Genomic DNA, 20,379 nt, shown 5'->3' with positions numbered 1-20,379 from the left:
TTTAATGAATTTACAGAATTGTCTTCTATCTCATTTGTGTCCTACTCCTAAACACCAGTCTAGTTGTTTCCTATGGGAAAACACTAGTTTTAATCTTACAAACAAATATTTGACCAAAAATTTAATTAGAAATACACTGATCCAAATATCTAATCATAAATTATTATTGTGTATTATTAATATATGATGAACTTGTTACTTTTAAAAGTCATATTTAAAGTGATTTTTAATTCTGATAAAATAAAAAGTGATTTTTAATTAGTTGATAGCGCAAAGATACTTAAATTAAAACTATTCACGGCCCAGAAATAAGAAACCATCCCCTGCCAATGTTTTAAGCCACTCTCTCTCACAGCAGAAGCAGAGCTTCAGTATATCTATGCTTCTTCCCTTAACCATAGAAAAGAAGTGGGAAAAAAAGGTGTAGGCAGCCAGAAGAGATCAACATTACTAATGCAAAGGAAAAAAAATATAGACGCTGAAAATTCAAACATGACAATAGATTATATCACCAAGGACGGAATCTCTTTTCTCAAGAATCATTGGTCCATCTTTTTGACAAAATATTTAGAATCTTGAAAGTAGAGGGGTTCATTCCCCCAAGCAACCCATCCAGCCATAATTTCTCTAGCAAATAGCTCTATACATCGAGAAGGTTTGAACCCAGGAACGTACTCCAGTAATAAATCTGACCACAGTAGCAGCAAGAAAAGGAATCTCATTCAAATAATGTACTAACCTTCAGTACAACTTATTTAGGCCCTATTTGAATAAACTTCTCCATAAACACTTACTTATAAGAAGAGAAAACAAGAAGGTAAAATATAATGAATTTTTTTCATAAGCTAAAATAAACTAATGTACCTTATGGAAAAGTTAAATGAAAAGAGCTTGCATAGAAGTTTAGGCAAAAAAGTTGATTTTAACTTGTGCGAGAAAGTCAAATTATTTTTCCTTCTTATTTTCATCTCTTTGTAAGTGATTATATAGAATTTCCTTCTTATTTGTAAATTGAATACACCACATTAAACAAACAAGGATACCTGCAATTGGAGGTTTCCTTGAGTAATCCCCAGGAATGCTCATAATCACATGATCATTATTCACAGGTTTAAATTTTGATTGGTTGTCAGTATTATTCACCTAGAAAACTACAAAAGAACACAAGTGAGAACTTTAAAAAAGAAAGGGGGATCTGATAGTTAGAAGGCCTATTAATTAAACATTGCAAAATCTGACCTTCCTAGGACTATATCCCAAGATAAGGCATTCATATGGCCTATGATGGAAGAGATCTAAATCACAAATCCAGGATCCATTTTTTTTCACCTGCAATCGACAACAAATAAAAGAGATTGGAATGACATCACACACTTGCTTGCCACACAGCAAAAAGTAGCAGCATAGCTAAAACTGATGTACCTTGTGAGAGATCACTTTTAACCAATAAAAAGTAGCAGCATAGCTAACTCCCCAGGCAGCAAAAAGCTCTCTCAACAAAACAACGTAGCTTCTCTCTGTTGGTCACCCATAAGGCTACAAGCGCTCCTTCGGTGTGAGTGAGTTGCTTAATAGGAAGGGATAAAAAAACCAGTTGGGCAAGGTTGCGTACCTACATTGATGACATTATGATCAAGACTTCCCTCAAAAAAGCTACATTTCTTAGCCAATTTAAACTGAGTAACAGCTCGCGTTCATCAATGAGTCACTAAGCTATTTCTGTTTATATTATATAATATTATCTATATATATCTTATTCAATAATTGATAATTAATTAGAAAATAAAGTCGAATTCATTTTCTTGCAACTAACAAGGCCAAACCCCCCAGGGTGAAAAACCTAGACAGAATAAATAACAAGTTTCAACCTCCTCATAGATTAATTGGAGAGAAATGTATCTGAACATTAAAGTTCAAAGAGAAGCACCGCATATCCTTAAAGGCAATGCAAGGACGTATTACCTCACATGGAAATCTCTACTTTAATCAGACAATATATAGTACAGGAAATTTGTAAATACCAGAATAGGGTGTCAGTGCTTTGTACAAAAGAAATGCAACAATCACTCTCTAATTCAAATTAGATATCCACGACTCTCGACAAAATTACAATAAAGCCACTGAACATTAAGCAGGAAACAATTGCACAAATAGCTGCAAGTTGTAGTACTTGGACAGATTTGATATAATATATAGATTACGTCAGCAAAACATAGTGTGACTTTTAATATACCTTGATTTCCGGTGGGCACTGGAATTTTCCTGAGGTGGATCCACCACTATGAGGTTGAAACCAGAATCAGTAAGAGCTGCATAAATTAATCAAACAAAATCCCAATTAAATATGAAAAACAACACCCTCATTACCTGACCACCTAAACACAAATAGTACTCTAAGAAATGCCACAAAGAATTTCAACAACTGGGTTGCCATTCATAAGATCATACAGGCAGAATGCAACACCTTCCATCTAGCATAATTTGAGGGAAGGTCAAGATAACTCCATTAACATGTCATGCAACATTTGAGAAGAATTATTTAAAGTTATGAGAAAGAATGGCACATTGCCAGAAATATCAACAAGTAAACTGCATTCCTGTTCTTTTCATGAAGGTGAATATGGCACAAAAATGCTTACATTTTGTTATCAATGAATAACAAGACAGTTGTTAAGAAGTACCAAGATATATAACAAGAAATAAAATTGAGTTTTATGTGCAACCATTACCAGGAATTAGATTGCGAATCTGTCCCAGATCAGACTTCCACATATGAAAACAAATAAGTATCATAACATGTAAGAAACACTCCATTGGATTAGGAATAAAAGTTTAAGAATTAAAAACCTAAGGGAAAAAAACAAATCCTCAACAAATAAGATGAGCAAAAGAAGAGACTACAACAGAAACAAAATTCGAAAATTAAACGCACCAAATGTTATTATGGAGGTTTAAACATACCATGTAAAAGCAACTCTCCTGGGGCATTATATAACGATTGTTCAAAATTTCAGCCACCGCGTCATCCTTGGTGTCATTAGCAACCAAATTATTGAATGCAGGGAGCACCGCAGCATTGCACACTAGGCGAATCTGAGAAATCAAAGAATTAAATTCATGCAGTAAGTTTTTGTTCACCAGCCACCTCCACAAAATTTAACTAAAAAAAGACTCCAACATTATGCCAATGACAGAAGAAACTCAATATAATAGTTAGCCACCACAAAAAACAGGTATCTTGACTATATCTATGTTTCGATAAACTTTTGCATAAGCATATATAGGAGAAAGAAATAAGAAGGTAAAATGAATTATCTAATTTGTAGATGTTCACTCATCTTTTAGAGAAACTATATAGAGAGAACTTCTAGAAATTAGCTAATGGAGAGCTCATTTTGACTTATGGAGAAGCTAATCTCATTTTTTTTTATCTTAGAAGTGTTTCTAAAGAAGCTTACCCAAACAGACCCTTAAGTTTCTCCCATAAGCCAAAATCAACTTAAGCACTTAACTTTTATATGAGTACTCTCGTCTAACTTCTCCAACAGCTGAAGTGCACTCAACTAAATTATGGGAAAAGCTTAATTCAATTATTCTACTATGAGTATTTACAAAGAAGTTTATCCAAATATGACCTCTGACATTAAAAAAAAAACCCTGAAGTTAGATTAACTCTTATGCTATATTTGGATTCATAGAAAGACATGGAATGGAGGTAAATAGAATCAATGGGTGTATATTAGTTACAGAACCTGTCCCATTCCATCCAATACTATTGCATTCACTTCTCAAACAGTTAAATAGAAACTTCCCTCCAATTCATTATAAAATTTTCAAAGTAATAGTGAGGTAATTTTATGTTATTCCATTGAACAAAACTCCATTTCACTCATGGTGATAGCAACCCAAACAAAGCCTTACTAATGTAAAACACTAAAACACGTGAACATCAATAACCAAGGAAGAATGAAAGAACAAAAATACTCACTCACCTTCCAAATCGTTTGGGGGCAGGTGAGGGTCAGAGTCAGCGTCACCGACACGTAAATTTAGCGTTACCTCAAGTTGAGGCGCCACCTGTACCAGGTCAACGAAAGAGTGTTGACCACCCTCACACTCCCTCTTCGAGCAACGCGATCCACTCTTCAAAGCTTTCAAAGCATTCAACAGTTCAGTTGATTTCAGCAAACACTCGTGTGCCGCCAACAACAGAGGCCTCGCTTCCTACACAACCCACACGTGTCAACCAAAGCTCGAGGCTCTTTCCGTTTCTGTGTCGTGAGAGGGGAAGTAACGGTGGTGACGGAGTTGGGGGTTGTTGAGGAGGATTTGAAAAAACGGGAATAGTAGCTAGAAGGAGAAACGGTGAAGCGGAGGTAGGAACGATTGAGAACGTGGACGGGATCCATGAAAACGGCGTTTGAATCATCGAAGCTTCTGTGACTGTGACTCACGACTCCACGCACCCTATTGGGCTTTAATTGGGCCGGTTCGACTCGGTCCAAAGGGAACCTAGCAGGCTTTATGTCATCTACATTTTACTTTTTTGAAGTAGTATATACCGTTCTTTTTTTTTCTTCATAATAAAAAAAAATAGTCATTAAAAATAAAATATCATTTAATCGAGTGAAAACAATACGTATATTAATTAAATATATGAAACTTAGAGGTTCTTCTTGTATGAATCTTAGGCACGTGCTTATTTTAGATATGTTCGATACTGAACTTAAGACTAATTCGTATAATAGGACACCTAAACTCAAATGCTGAATCAATATCCATGAGTATGATTTCTATAATGAAATCATGAATAAAGAATAACACCTAAAATGAAAGTAAAATTGTCTTGTTGCAGCTCTGGAATAGGAAAACATTTTTCAATCATGAAATAATCATCAAATATTAATTAGTAGTTTGTTAGTTTTTATTAATAGAATAATTTGAATTCATGATTTCTTTTTTTTTTTTCACTAAACTAATCTTATAATTCACTGAAGTTGATCAGAACTTTTGGTGATGAAATTTTGATCCTCTGTAAGAAAAAATATTGTCCTTGAAAGCCCTTAAATAATCAAATAATATAGGTCATTCCGTGTTCCTATAAATATAACATCGATCATACCAGATACATGTCGTTTTTACATACTATCACTATTAGAATAATTATTGACTTAAACAAGAGAATATCTTATACAATAGTATGTTGATTGATTTTCCATAGTATTTCAACCTTACTTGAGAGTTCACTTCCAGCGAGAGAGATCTTATATTTTAGCTAGAACATCAACATAATTAATCTCAACCAGGACATTAACTCAGTTTATTTTTCGATCAATATGTTAGTTTAATCTACCTCAAACACATTAACTTAATCCATGTAAGATAAATCAATGACCAATCTCATTTTTTCAAGGCGCATTAAACATGAATTTTATTCTTACATATCCATCTCAACCTATACCAGGACATTAACTCAATCTATTTCAGAAAATATTAGTTTAATTTACCTCAAACACATTAACATAATCCATTGAAGCACGTTAAACATGAATTTTACTCTTACGTATCATTATCTTTCCGTGAATTCAAACGCACGACATTAAAGGTACAAAACACGCCATGGAATTTGGAAAATGAGAAATCCTACAAGAAAATTGTGGTTATTACACGTCTCCTATGTCGTAATCCTTTTGGACACTTGTTTTTCCACACGTTAATTGCACCGTATGTAAAATGACAACATCCATGATCCTTCCACTTGTTTGTTGTTACCACTCGAAATTCTTCACCATTATTGCATAATCAGTTCATGACCCAATGCTCTTTTTTGAGGGAGGCAAACCACTCTGCCATTAATCAGATTGAGTTTATCGTGTCAATTAACCCCATAACATAAAACGTCAGCTTCCTCGGTCAAAGATTCATTATAGATTCCACAATGCGTTTTCTTTATGTTTTAATTTTGGTGGTTAAAAAAAATTAAAGTTTGATTCTTACAAAATACACTTTTGAGATAACTGGATAACTTTGAGAATGTATTTGGATAAGGTAATTTAAAATTTTAAAAATTTTTAAATTTTAAAAATTTTAAATACTTAAATTAAAATTCTTTTATTTTCAAAATTTTGTATTTGAATAAAAAAAATTAAAATTGCGAGGATGAAAGAAAATGAATGCAAAGAGAAGAAAAAATATGATCAGTGTACTTAAAAAAGAAGAATATTGATGTGTCATGAGAAGTCACAGAAAACTGGGACGAAGTGGCCTACACCACACCTCCGCCGCGCGTGATGGGTAATGACGGTTATTCCCCTGACCGGCAGGTGCAGTTATATGTATCCCCCTAGGCCCACACCTGATCGATGCTCCACCAACTTAGATAATGTCTCTTAAAAAAGAGGATCATCGGATGGGGCATGAGTGAAGAATTCTGAGAATGAGATTTCAGGAACTTTCAAGTGAGAGAGAGGATGAAGATTATAAAAAAAAATACACCAATGTTTTAAAAGATTCTTATATCAAGAAAGAGAATTTCAATTTTTCACATTTTAGAAGGAAATTTCATATTTTTAATTGTTTAAAATTCTTTTAAAATTCAAAAAATTTAAATTCTTCATAAAAAATTCAAATAATGAATTTTAAATTACAAAAATTTAAATTTTCTAATAAATTATTCTCATAAGTTAAAATTTTTTATCCAAACGTACTCTAAAATTATAAATAAACTTCAAACCGAATTATTGTGGTTATTATTAATAAATAAAAAATCAAGTTTTGTTTATTATAGAGCTTGCAGGTCTCGATACATGTCTCACTTAGTTTATTTTAAAAATTAATTGTTTATTTCTTTTATAAAATATGAAATTTAAACGATTATTTTTTCGAAAATAATCTCGTCGAAACACGTGTTTTCATATTAATGGCAAATTGGCTCAATGATTCATTTCTTCCAAATTCTATATGGGGTACTTTTTATTGGTAGCAACCGTGACCATCTTCTCCCCTCTTGTACTAGTGATGGGTTATGGTATATAGACATAGTTTATGCATTACTTTAATTATTTTACTAAAAGCTTCATAAGGGGGTTTACACGTAATTGAAAGGCAGAGACGAGAAAATAAATAAAAATATGAATATGTATAATACGGTAAAAAAATTAGTCCCTAAAAATGAAAAATACGTATTTAGTATATGAATGTGTAAAAAATGTAAACAAATTAATTTTATTGTTGAATTTATGAGATAATCTTATCATTAAGTATGATATTCAATGACCAATTTAAAAATATATTATATTTTTTTATGATTAATTTGATATTAAGTGGTAAAATTTAAAAATTAATTTATTATTAAATTATCATAACTAATTTATTATATTTTTTACATATTTAAAAACTAAATTTATTATATTTTTTAGTTATACATTGTTTCCATCGACATGATATAAAACTTACTTGGTTTAAAATTTTGGGTTGTAACAAATAACAACACAAACTTATCGTATAAAAAATGGAGCAGCAACACAATGAATGAATCTACACTCCTGGTGGCATGCCTTTCTTTTGGTTAGCTGATTTTTCAGGAGAGGCCTTGCTATGAAGTCTTTCCTTTCCACGTTATGAATATCTCACATTAAGAATTACGTTACACGATATACCCAAATATAAGTGTTAATGCTGTGTTTGAAATAGAGAATTGTCCACCAATTGGAAACACACAATATACATAAAAAGTTAATTAGAGACTACACTTGGAAGTCTCATTTAAGACACTGAATTAAAAACTGTACAATGCTCGTTAAGCAAAAAATATATACTTTTGGTCTTATCATATATGTGGGCTTATAATATGTAAGTCTCTGTAACATGATATTAGTTTTTTTGGGTAAGCCAAACTAAGTCATCAAAAAGCATAATAGACCAAGCCAAATTAAATGATGAACGGGCATAACAGACTAAATCTTAGCAGAAAAGGAGTAGTTGGCTGTTAAAAAATTACAGCATATTGTTAAAAATTTATGAAAAATTATCGGAAAAATAATATCTAAAAATTATTGTGTTAGTTGAAACTTAAGGAGAGAAATACAGAGAAGAAAAAATGTGTAGGTATAATAAATAACATGATATGATAGAAAATAAAAAGAGATGAAAGAAAATTATAAGTGTTGATGAAATGATATTTTTTTTTTCTTGGCTTCCCTTGAACTGAACTTTTTACTCCGCCCCTGTTTGGGACGTGAGATTAATGATTTTTAAAAATTATAGTAGTATAACAATAAGTATTTCTCATAATATTTTAGTTATTGTGATAAAAAAATATTGAAATAAAATTTCTACTTTGAAATATTTTTTTGTGATAAAAAACTAAATATATTTGACTATTTTTATTTTTTGTATTTATTATTTCCAAATTAAATACAATTTAATTAAATTCTTAGTTGAAACAAATATAAATATTAGTAAAAGTATATAACTTTGAGACACATTTTAAGTTCTTAATAATTCTACCGTGTGACTGGAACAAATATTTGTTGAAGTCTTTAAATATTATGTGGTAAATTAGGACACACTAAAAATAAATTAGAAAGTCATACATGGATTCTTTATTAGATATAGAGTTGACCCTAATCCATAATAATGACTATTAGAGACATTAATGACTGTATTGTTAATTTATTAGATATAGAGTTGACCCTAATCCAAAATATTCCATTTATTTTTCATCTTTTAATCAAATATGATACTATCTGAAAATTCATTTCTCTATAGCTCTACAGCTCTTAATCTATTTCCCTAATAACCTCTGATTCCTAACATAAACATTAGCTAGGGTTTATTGCGTTTCCTTTTCCTAACTCTCAACAACACATACTTGAAGAATCACAGCTACTGCTAAATTACTGTTTTGATCACTTATCAATTTTGAAACATTAATTTGTCAAAATCGAATAGAACATTTTTTTCTACACTTTTCCTTTATTGATCGAATAGAACAACATAGATAATTTGTTAAATGTCTATTTTTAGAGTCAATAAATTTCAGTCAATAAGAATAAGAATGAGTGTGTTCAAGTATGTTAAAGAATATATTTTAACATTTTTTTATACAAATGTCTCTTTTTTGTATATCATAATTTTATTCATAAATTTTATATTCATTTTAATAGTTTTTTTTTTTGCAAAGAAATAGATCGAGTCCAAAAAATAGATACAAAATATTTTTTTTAATTTTTAAAATAAATGATAAAGTCAGCTTAAATGATTTATAGCAACACTTATACGCATATGGTAAGACCACTTAATCTTACTAATGAAGATAAGTGGAGTCATAAACTAATTATCTCGTTAGCATTATTTTCACCACCTTGTCAAGCAAGTGCTGATATCCATATCTAGTTCGCATCCTAGAAAGCAAATTAATTCGGTTTTAATGCGCTCATTGCTTAGCGTAGAGTAACATTAGATTCAGGATATATAGCATCAGAATCAAACGCCCAATACCTTTGTGAATGCATGAGTTGAGGGAATAATTAGATGAAAATCCTCTCAATCTGGCCGGAAAGATTCCCTCATAATATGTGGGTAACTTGTACGTGGATTCAAATTCGTACGAATCTAATGCCAATGCCCTCTATCTCTTTATTCTTGAAGCTACTTGATCTTGGCACCCAATTAAGACAACAAAGTTAGACTTCAATCCTTCCCTACAATTCTTGGAGTCGAACACACATGAGAAATTCAGGACTATATGTCATTTATGATATTAATCAATAATCGTGTGACATGTGAACAATCAAAAAATATATTTATTAAATTAAAAATATACTCAATAATTATCTAATAAAAACTAATTGTGTTATCCCTTAATTTAAGGGATCTAATCAATTTAAAATATTAAGTTATTTAGTGTCACATGATTATTGGTCAAAATCATAAATGACATGGTGGTCCAGAACTATCTAATAATTTCTCGACACATACGTAAGTAATTATCAAACTCTCGAGTTAACTCTTATAGGTTTACGATTTCACTCATTCCCTACGAGTTGACTTGTTTATAAACTCTCTTTTTATTAAACTTTGTGTAGAGTGGGTAGACTCTCGAACTTAGGATTTAGTCAACAAGTTAAAAAAATTAAATCAAAGCATATGTCATTTTGGGTTATATATTTTTTATGCGTTTATGATTTAAGATACATTTGTTCGCCAACAACATTTGTTAAATCCTTGATCAGAATATTATACCATTATAATTACCTCCTCAAGTTATTATCTAGTAGTGTACATTATTAGACTTGATTATTTTAATATTGTGAAATTTATTATTTATAATTTTATTTTATTATATTATTGAAATATTTAATTGATATGTTATTTATAGTTATTTTATTATTATTTTTATATAAAATTACGAGTCTATAAAGTTTCCATAAATTTGTATAGACTCTCAAGTTTAATAATCTTGCTTACACACTCATTTCGTAATACTTGTTTTGCTTGTGTAATTTTTATTATCTGTTGGATCATTGTATCAACCCTTTTAGGTTTTTGCTCGTGCAATTTGATTACATATATGTCAATTCACATATGCTAAATTGTTGTGTGGTTTCAAGTTCGCAAAGAGTATTAGAATATTAAATATGATTTAGTTTTCTTATAATATTTGGACCACTAAAATTGTTTGCTATACATAGTATATAATATATTAAGAGTTTAATAATTATAGACTAAGAGCGTAAAATAATTTTATAATCTCATTTAAATCACAAATTATTATTGATATAATCATTAATTAATTATTAAAAAATTTAATAAAGGTATCATCATATATTAATAATATATGATTATATGTTAAGATAAAATTATTTTACATTCTTAATACAAATTTATTATATATTAATGAGAAAATAACAAATTATATACCTTTACTTTAGGACCAATGTTTTATTGAGGATAATACAATTGGCTTTTTTTATGTGTAGGATAATACAATTTGCTACCCCATAAGGCCATAACAACCGTTCAGTGAATAATACAAATTTATTACCTAACTTATGTCCTATTTCAGAGAATTTATGAATAGTTTATTTAAATTTGTTACCTAACTTATGTCCTATTTAATCTATGTATGTGGTTAAAAAACTTGATTAACAAAACTGAAAAATTGTTTTGAAAAAAAAGTAAGATAGATCAGAATGAGTCAAAAATTGGCCAAAAAAAAAACTATTCACAATGGGTCGATAAAAAATACTTAATATAATGTTACTTGGAATTTTTTTTCTTGAAAAATGAAAAATCAACTAAAGTATTTGTTATTTTTTTTATTCTACATTTTTTTTGTTCAGCATTTTTTTATATTGTACATGTAAATTTGTTATTTTTTTTTACTGGAATAAATTTGTTATTGTTAATCAGTACTGTTCTGTATTATTGCAATTGGATTTTGTGGTTTCTTCATATTATTCCTTTCAATGCAAGAGTTAGATTACAAAATTAACCTCACTTGTTTTTTTTTTGTCCTTTATAAAGCTAATTCAAGGTATCGAATATGTTTTTAGTAATTTTATATCTAAAAAGGTGGTTTTATTTTTTATTATTTAAATAAAATACTTTTTTAGTCAGTTATTGAAATATTAATTTTAAAAGCCAATTAATTCTTCAGATTTTCTTTCCAGATTGATTATTTTACTATTTATTCTTATAAAATAATAAAACAAATAATTTTCATAACATTTTCTGCTGGTAGGAGAAGCAAAAAAAATGTTCTTTCCGCAAATCCACTAGTATTATGTTAAACAAATTAACAGCATTCTGTACGTACAGACATATATAATCTAAAAGTACCATTCATCTTGTTGCTATCAATCAATATATTGCTGAATCTTGGTACTTTCTTGGTGGTAGAAGTAGTGTATATATATAGTCATATATACGCTTTTCCTGGCCACTCACCAGGTATGTTTGCGGAGAAAAATAAATAAATTGAGAAATAAAATAAGGTGAATCAAAATAATTGAAAAATATAGTAAAAACAAAAATATTTGATTTAGGAGTATAAAAACAAATAAATAAATAAGAAAAGGATAAAAATTGAATAAAAATAGACTGTGGAACAACCCACACCATTAAATTTTTTCTCCTCATCTCCCTTCAGCTTCATTTTTTTATAGTCAAACACATTAATTTTTTACTTCTCTCCTATTTCTATCATCTTCACTTTATTTTCTTTCTATCGATTGGTTAATTTTCATATTAGAGTACGTGATAATAAGTTTATTTTTTAATATATAATTGAGTGATTTAATTTTTTTTAATATTATTATTTGAATGATAGTTAAATTTATAATTTTAATAAAAAAATTATAGAATGAACGAAATTTAAAAAAGGTTATGAATAAAAATTTACAAAGTACTATTCAGCTAAATAATGTAATAAATAAGTAATAACAGAGTTACAGTTGCTTCAGATTGGGCTGCCAATGCAAGTATGGAGATTCTCATCAAGCTTGACCTAACTGAAGTATATAAATAATATCCGATCCAAGTACACTTTCTATGTTGTCTATATGAAGATTTGTATTATTTATAATTATTTTTTATTGATTATTTATAATTATTATGATTATAATGTGTTTGCAAGAGGGGGAGTAGTTTTGAATTGTTGTTTATAGTTCTTAAAGATTTTTTTAGTGTTTTATAATAATTTGTGGAAAACTTACATAAAATGTGTGATAGTAACATTTTATACTATTGGAATAGATATTCTATGTTTATTATCTTAGAATCGATTTAAAAAATATTTTTTATGTCAATTGTAACAAGAATAGATAGATGCATAGAATATTTTTTTATCAATGATTTGTCAACTGATCTAGAATGTAATCGTTATAGTAATTTATGAAATTCTTGGGAATTTTTTTTGAATCTATTATATAAAGAACTTATCTATAAAATATTTTCTAGATCAATTATATATTTAAGTGACGCAGAATATTGACAAGATTTGTGAGATTTCTTTTTTACAACTAACATGCTAAGTGTTTTTATATTGATTCTTAGCATATGAAAGAAAATCTATTTCTTTTCATTCAAGTAGGGTGCTCATATTTTTATTCTCGCTCTAATATTCAAATCATCATTCTCTGATTTTAAAAATGTATACAAAATATAATCTAATCAACATACTGCTCAGTCTTTCTTTTTTTAAGGAAGATAAAATCATTTCATTTAATTCAAAATATGAATAACAATATAAGATGAGATATTTAAAAAAAAACACAAAAATTTTGTATTCGAAAATAACATATTAAATGAAAGTGCGTTGAATGTTATACAGAGAGAAAACAATAAAAAATTAATTACATTTTGATCTAATTTTTTTAACGTGCTAACTCGTTGATTCGGTAATAAACTCGAAGATTTACCGAGTTTATTTAGATTTTATAGAGTTTGTTCAGAGTCTATTAAAACATGAGTTTATTCAAGAGTTAACTCGTAGAGGACAAGTGCACTCGTTTGAATTAGTGAGTTAATTAGAAAGTTTGATAAACATGATATATACACTCCGCAAAAACTTCTTCCACTATATCTCAAGAGTGTCCTCAATCCTGATCTATTGGACACACTACACACATTTTTCTAAATCTCTCTCAAATACAGAGAGAGAGAAAAAATAAAACGACACTCAAAATGCATAGATGGTGCTTCAAAAAATGTTATCGAAACGTTTCTTCGACGGTGTCAAAAGGACGACACCCTTTGAACGCAGCGTCATCTCGTCTCCACCTATGCAACAACAAGCCATCACGCCTTTGAGTGCGCTGGGAGTGAGTTCCACCGACGGAGAATTTCTCTGGCGGTTTTTCCTCCTCCGACGAGCGGTGTACCACTCCAGTCCGGCATGGTTCCCAGATTTCCTGTCTCTCCCCATTGAAGAGAAGCTCCGGGAGAAACTCAAAGGCATCAATGACATAACTGGCGTCAGAGACTATTAGCTCCAGCACCTATCATCGGCGATACGGTGTTTGGAAGTGGAATGTCTGTGAGCGACGCAAGGAAGATTCTGAGGGCGTCGCAAATGGAGAAGGTGAAGGCGAACCTGATGAACGTTTCGGAGAGTTCGTTTCCATACTCGGAGTTCTTGGGGAGCTGCGTTGAGGCATGTGAGAATCGTGAGAAGGTGTTGAGTTCACAAAGATCTTGGATGACTCTGAAAATGTCATCGTTTTGGGGAACGCCATTTTTCTCCGATGGGAGTAGGTATTCTGCTCTGTTTCCGGCAACTCCACTAATTGACATTCTCATTTCCCTTTTGTTTTCATGTTTCTTTTTTAAGAAAAAATATCAACTAGATTCCTTATCGATCAAGTCAGTGAATATTTCATTATAACAACATAATAATAAAAAAATATGCATATATATATAAATAATTTGACAATGGGTTTGGATTATTAACTCCATACATAAATAAAACGTGGATAACATATACAACTATGAGTATATAGGAAGAATAAGATTAAAGTTGTTACTCAAATGGATATGAGGGATACATGTATTATTTTTAAGCAAATACTAATTAGTATCCCAAGGACATTGACTAAGGAACTAAAAAAAAAATGTTTTTTTAATTAGAATGTGAAAAGTTATATTGATCTTGACTTTTTTTTTCATTCTCAAATGATTTTCACATAGGGTCGTGTACAAGGCTAGGCCATCTAGGCCTCAATTTTTTTAATTGTTTACTTTACATTTAACTATATTGTATTACAAGTAAATTTTGGAGGAAAATTTTCTTTGTATGCATAAAAAGTTATATAGAGAATTTTGATAATTTATTTATATTATTTTAAAAAAAAGTATAGAATCAATTTAAATTTTCAAAGTTATTCATCAATAATAAATAATAGAAGACAAAAAACTAAAAAATTTATCTTCTCATTGCTTATGCATGTAATGTTGTGTGCGTGTCCGTGCAATTTTGTGCATGCATGCCTTCATATAAATAGGTACAATAATATTTAAAATAATTGCTTATAATTTGAAAAACTTTTTCACTTGTAACAACAACTGTAAAAAGCTTTTTAATTAAATGATTTTTAAATTTTTTTAACTCTTATCTAAAATAGATAATTTTATAAGATAAAATTGAATAAGTTAGTCAGTATATATTGATAGTTAAATAATAGAATTTTTTTATTATAAAATTTTAATAAATAATTTTTTAAATTAAAAAGGCAACTAGGTTAATACATTTAGGTGATATTAAGTCTCTTTAAAAATAATACATAGAGCCCAAAAATTCCTATATACATCCTATTTTTACAATTAAAACTTTTGTCATTAGTATGACAGGTGTTAACAATAGGGATGGATTCATGGAGACAAGGAGGAGTTTTGACTTCTACTCTCTTCCTTAGGATCATTTGTGTATATACGAAAAAAATATAAAAAGTAAAATTGACTCCCGTCTAATACACTTAAACCTTCTTCCATTTGTCGTTAATTAGCAAGATCTATTTCAAGTGCGAATATGATAATAACTATTACAATGTCCTAATTAGATATTACTTATTTTTGTTCCTTTTTTTAATTAGATATTATCATTTCTAGTTGTGACCTTTTTTTTGTTCATCCCTACTTGTGAGAAGTTACACTGTATGGAAAGATTTTACATTAATTAACACGAGAATTATATATTTCCTTTTATGCAACAAAGTTTGAAAACAGGTCAATTAAGTGGTTGTTTGCATCTCAATTCAATTCTTTTTTACAACCTTCAATTCCAACTTGTAAACTTAAAAAATCTGGATATGTGTCGGCCACTAAAATATTATTGTCAAATGTCATCATGCATAGCAATTAACAAGTTAGGAATACAGGGTATTTTTGTTATTTTTATTTTTTATTTACTATATCAAAATAATTAAGGTCTTCCTAAATTTTTAAAATAAAATAATTGAAAACCGACTAAAATAGTGACAATTATATTGAGAACGGGATTATTATTAAGAATTTTAGCATGAGTCATATTCTCTCAGAAAAACAATAAATGGATTAAATTGTTTTTAGGCCTGCAAATAAATACATAAATGTTTTTTTAGTCATTCAAAAATTATTATTATTATTATTATTATTATCTCATAAAACTGTGTTAGGTGTAGCTCTTATCTTTTTTAAAAAATTGTTTGATTTTTTAATTTGTTCTCTATGAAAATAAGAATATAAATGACATAATCCAATAAATAAAGAATTAGAATAAGACAAATAGGTGGATCAACTAACGTGAATGTTTTAGAAAAAAAAAATTATTACTGATATTAGTTTTTAAACTCAAGCAACAAGTATGAGATTTGAAGTCAACAAATGATATGTCAACTTTTAAAATATTTATTATAAATATTGAAAAAATTAACATCTTTTAAAATATTTATTATAAACATTGAGAAATTTAACAAACATTGTGTTATTTTAATTTTAATTATAATGTTAGTTTTAGGGGGAATATATTTTAGGAAAGATTTGTAGTAGCATCTTCTCATATTATAAGTGTTATTTTGCTGAAGAAATGTTGTGAATGAAGTTCCTCAAGTTTTTATTGTTATTGTCAGTTACTTTGCAGTTCCTCAAGTTTTTTATTTGAAATTTGATTTTGGTCTATCTACTGTCAATTACTTTGCAGAATAATGGAATGATGCTCAACTTGATCAAATATCATATAATTGATTATACTTTTCTGGTGTTGATTGCATACGTTTAAAGCATAATCATCTAAAAAATCTATATAAGTCATTAAACTATCCTAAAATCATTACCATTGAAGAAGCCTACAAATTGGTTGAAGAAATGATAAAGCTAAAGCAAGCCATCCGCTAGAGAGCAATTATCAAAGTGTCTCACTTTAGATTTAGCATTTGTGATAGTTTCAGATATCTTGGTAGACTCATCCTGTGCTCTGGCTTTCTTTTCTGCTCCACATTGTTCCAATTCTCTCTTGACACTTTTGATGATCTTTTATATTTTTTTTTGCTTTTAGTAATGGTCATTCCCTTGTTCTCTCTCTAATAAGTTCTAATGCATGAAGCTCAAACTCCAAAACAATGTGTAAATTATAAGAGAGAAAGAGAAGAAACATGACATTAAATCACATGATTATTTTTCAAACTCTACAAGCTGTTGTAAGGTAATAGTGGTCCTAGTCCATATCAATAGTTCTTACTGTCATGAAAATTGTATAGATGCAAAGGAGATTGCTAGCAGAATTTGCTCCAAAGGATGCATAAAAGCTCCAACACTTGAGCAGAAAACTGCTAACAAATTTCATTTGACACTTCCTAAACCAGAGAACCAACATGACTCAACCATAATTTCATTTCACAGACCAAAACATAAGATGCGCACATGCACCAGTGCATGCTAGTTACAAGCAATCCTTCAGCAGGGCAAGCTTTCACACCATATAAAGCATATGATGCCACTTGCAGACATGGAGAAATCAACGCCCACTAGGAGGAAGATGGAGTGAGGGGAGGAAAAAGATGGAGCGAAGGGGACAAATAAGACAGGGAAAAACACACACTTAAGACTCCACCATGTTGGAATTGAGAGAAGAGAAACTTTAGAAACCCTAATTTAAGGAAGAAGAAGCAAGTGAATTATAAAGTATTTGACAACTTTTTAAATATTGTATCAAAGTCTAGTGTGCGTGTCACAATCTAGGATAATTTTTCACGTTTGATAGTCTATGTGACATTAAAAATACCAACAATGCACCTCATTAACGGTGTTACTTTCCAATTTAATAACATGAATTATTTTGCAAAACTTATACAAAGATAGGGACTATTTTTAACATTTCAAAAAGATAATGACTAATTTGCAAAAAGGATCAAAAGTCAGGAACCAAAATGCATTTTTACTCTTAGAAGAAATGATCATTAAATTATATATAAAACACACCAAAATTAATAATTTTTAATAAATTTCAGTTGATCATCAAGCAAGTGTTAGGAAGAAAGTGACACTAACCTTTATCTATATTAATTTTTTTCGATACTTAAGTAATATTCTAATAAAACATGGATAGCACACCTATCACAAATGTTAAATTTAATCTACCTAACATATCAAATGGAATCTTTACATGTGTTTAACTTTTTTAGTCATTTCTTTAAGTCATCATTGTTTAAAACATTTATACTACAAATAACATATTTTTTTAGTATTGTAGGACACACAAAATTAAGTTAAACATTCATTTTAACAATCTTAATATTTAAGCAAATTTTTGTGTAAAATATTTAAATCTATATAAAATTATAAGATTTATAAAATTAAGTTAAACATTTTATCTATGCAACTATGCATCATACATGCTATTAAATATCTCTTTTCATTGATTAACATATTATTTCTAGTTTTTTTATACGTATGAATTAAACAATGTATCAAAAGCTATAATATTCATATATCATCTTCAATCAATTGAGTTAGATTTTCTATTCAACTCATCGTTATATGAGTCTACATTTAAGCTATAAGATACATTCTTAAAAATTATTTCCAATCCTACTTTGAAAAGAAAATAGAAGTTGTCAAAGAAAATATTATATTCCTTTAAGTTTTTAGAAAAAGGAAAAAAGATTGTAATTATTCAGATGCATGTATCATTTTGATGATTGTCTCAAATGAGACTTTAAATAATAATAAATGTCTATAGTCATATTCAATTTTTTTTACAACAGATAGTCATATTCAATTTTTTTTTAAAGAAAGTCATATTCAATTCTAAGAACTTAGAAATAATATATCTCAATGGCATTCTATTTTTTTTTTAAGGAATGACATTCTATTCTTTTCTGTCTTTAACGGAATATTTATACATACCTAATTATGAAACTAAATCTTAAAATTTAGATGGTGAAATTGATAAAACTTTATCAACTTCATGATTTGAATCGCTAGCGCCGTAACTAGTAAATAAAATTTCTAAGATCACATGCTCATAGTTTTATAATATTCATATAATTTAGATGTTTTTTTAGGAACAAATAGGTATTAATATTAGGGGTTTAGGTCACAGAAAACATTTAAAGAAAAAAAACAGTAACTAAAAGTGAGTTTCACATTCCTCTAAAAAGAAGTTAATTTCACATTAAATAATATTAAAAATATGCAAGAAATAGTTGTCCAAAATTGTTTTTAATTAAGGACTAAATAAACATACATATTTATTTTATTTTATTAGTTTACAAAATAGCTGAAAGCTAGAAGTAGATGGTTGTAAGCTCAAAGTCTAACTTAATACATTACACTTATTCGATAAAATTAGTCATTGAAGTATCTGATAACTATAAAATGACATGACAATCATTAAATCACAATTTATTTTAAAATAATAATCAGAAAAATTAATAAATATATATTAAGAATGAAAATAAAAGAAAATATAAAAATTAGAAAATATCGTTTTAAAAAAAACACTAAAAAAAATTATTTATCAAACAGTTAAAAAAAATTAACTAGTAAAAAAGTTAGAAATTGAGTAAAATACTTTGTTAAATATAATTTTAATATTATGATTATGTTCATCTAACATTTCAGCCGGTTTAAAAATAAGTTTTTTAAAGTGAATTTTAGTATTTTTTAAAACATTAACTTATATCTTTTATTTTTTATATTTTTTATCTTTAAAAAGTATTTAATTTCTTTATTATTATATTTTTAAATATTTCATTTATATTTTTAGTTATTTTAATAATTAATTTTATCAAACACTTATAATTTAATAAGTTAACTTAAAAATTAATAACTATTAATTAATTTTTTAACTTTTAATTAATTTTTTAGTTAACTTTATGGAACATTTTCTATATTTTTGTACGGTGGTTCATGTTATTTCATGAGACCTCATTAGCTCCCCCAAACCTATTTTAAACATGCTTATCAGCTGCCATAATTCTTGTGCGGACCAAAAGTCAAAAAGGTAATGGACAAGTAGGAAGAAAACACAAACTTATAACATCAGCCCTCCTTTTGAGCTTTTGCCCAAATAAATCGTACGAGGGTCTTAGATTAATCTATTATTTCTAAATCTAATTATTTGTCAAAACAAAGATTAATCTATTATTTCTTTTTAACAATTTTTCAAAACTTAAAAAAAATATTTAAGGCTGAGTATTATTATTAAAAAAACTATTCAAATTATCATGAAATATTATGAAATATTGTTGAACTTTATTAATGGCTAATTTTCATGATCACCTTTAATAAAGGTTCTTCTCACTCAACCACATTTTCCCCCCATAATACTAAAACCATAGACTTTGCTTAAAAGTATTTGATTTAATATCACTTTGATGAAAGACTTTTGGTATTAAATCT

The 20,379-nt window shown here is 28.4% G+C and overlaps 1 pseudogene; it reads right to left on the bottom strand.

Annotated features, from left to right (window-relative positions):
* Positions 1-424: 424 nt before the first annotated feature.
* On the bottom strand, positions 425-13,930 carry LOC114391763 (annotated as a pseudogene).
* Between the last annotated feature and the right edge of the window lie 6,449 nt (positions 13,931-20,379).

This window comes from Glycine soja, chromosome 17 (assembly GCF_004193775.1).
Source record: "Glycine soja cultivar W05 chromosome 17, ASM419377v2, whole genome shotgun sequence".
Taxonomy (NCBI): Eukaryota; Viridiplantae; Streptophyta; class Magnoliopsida; order Fabales; family Fabaceae; genus Glycine; species Glycine soja.
This window is presented reverse-complemented; position numbering and strand designations above follow the sequence as displayed.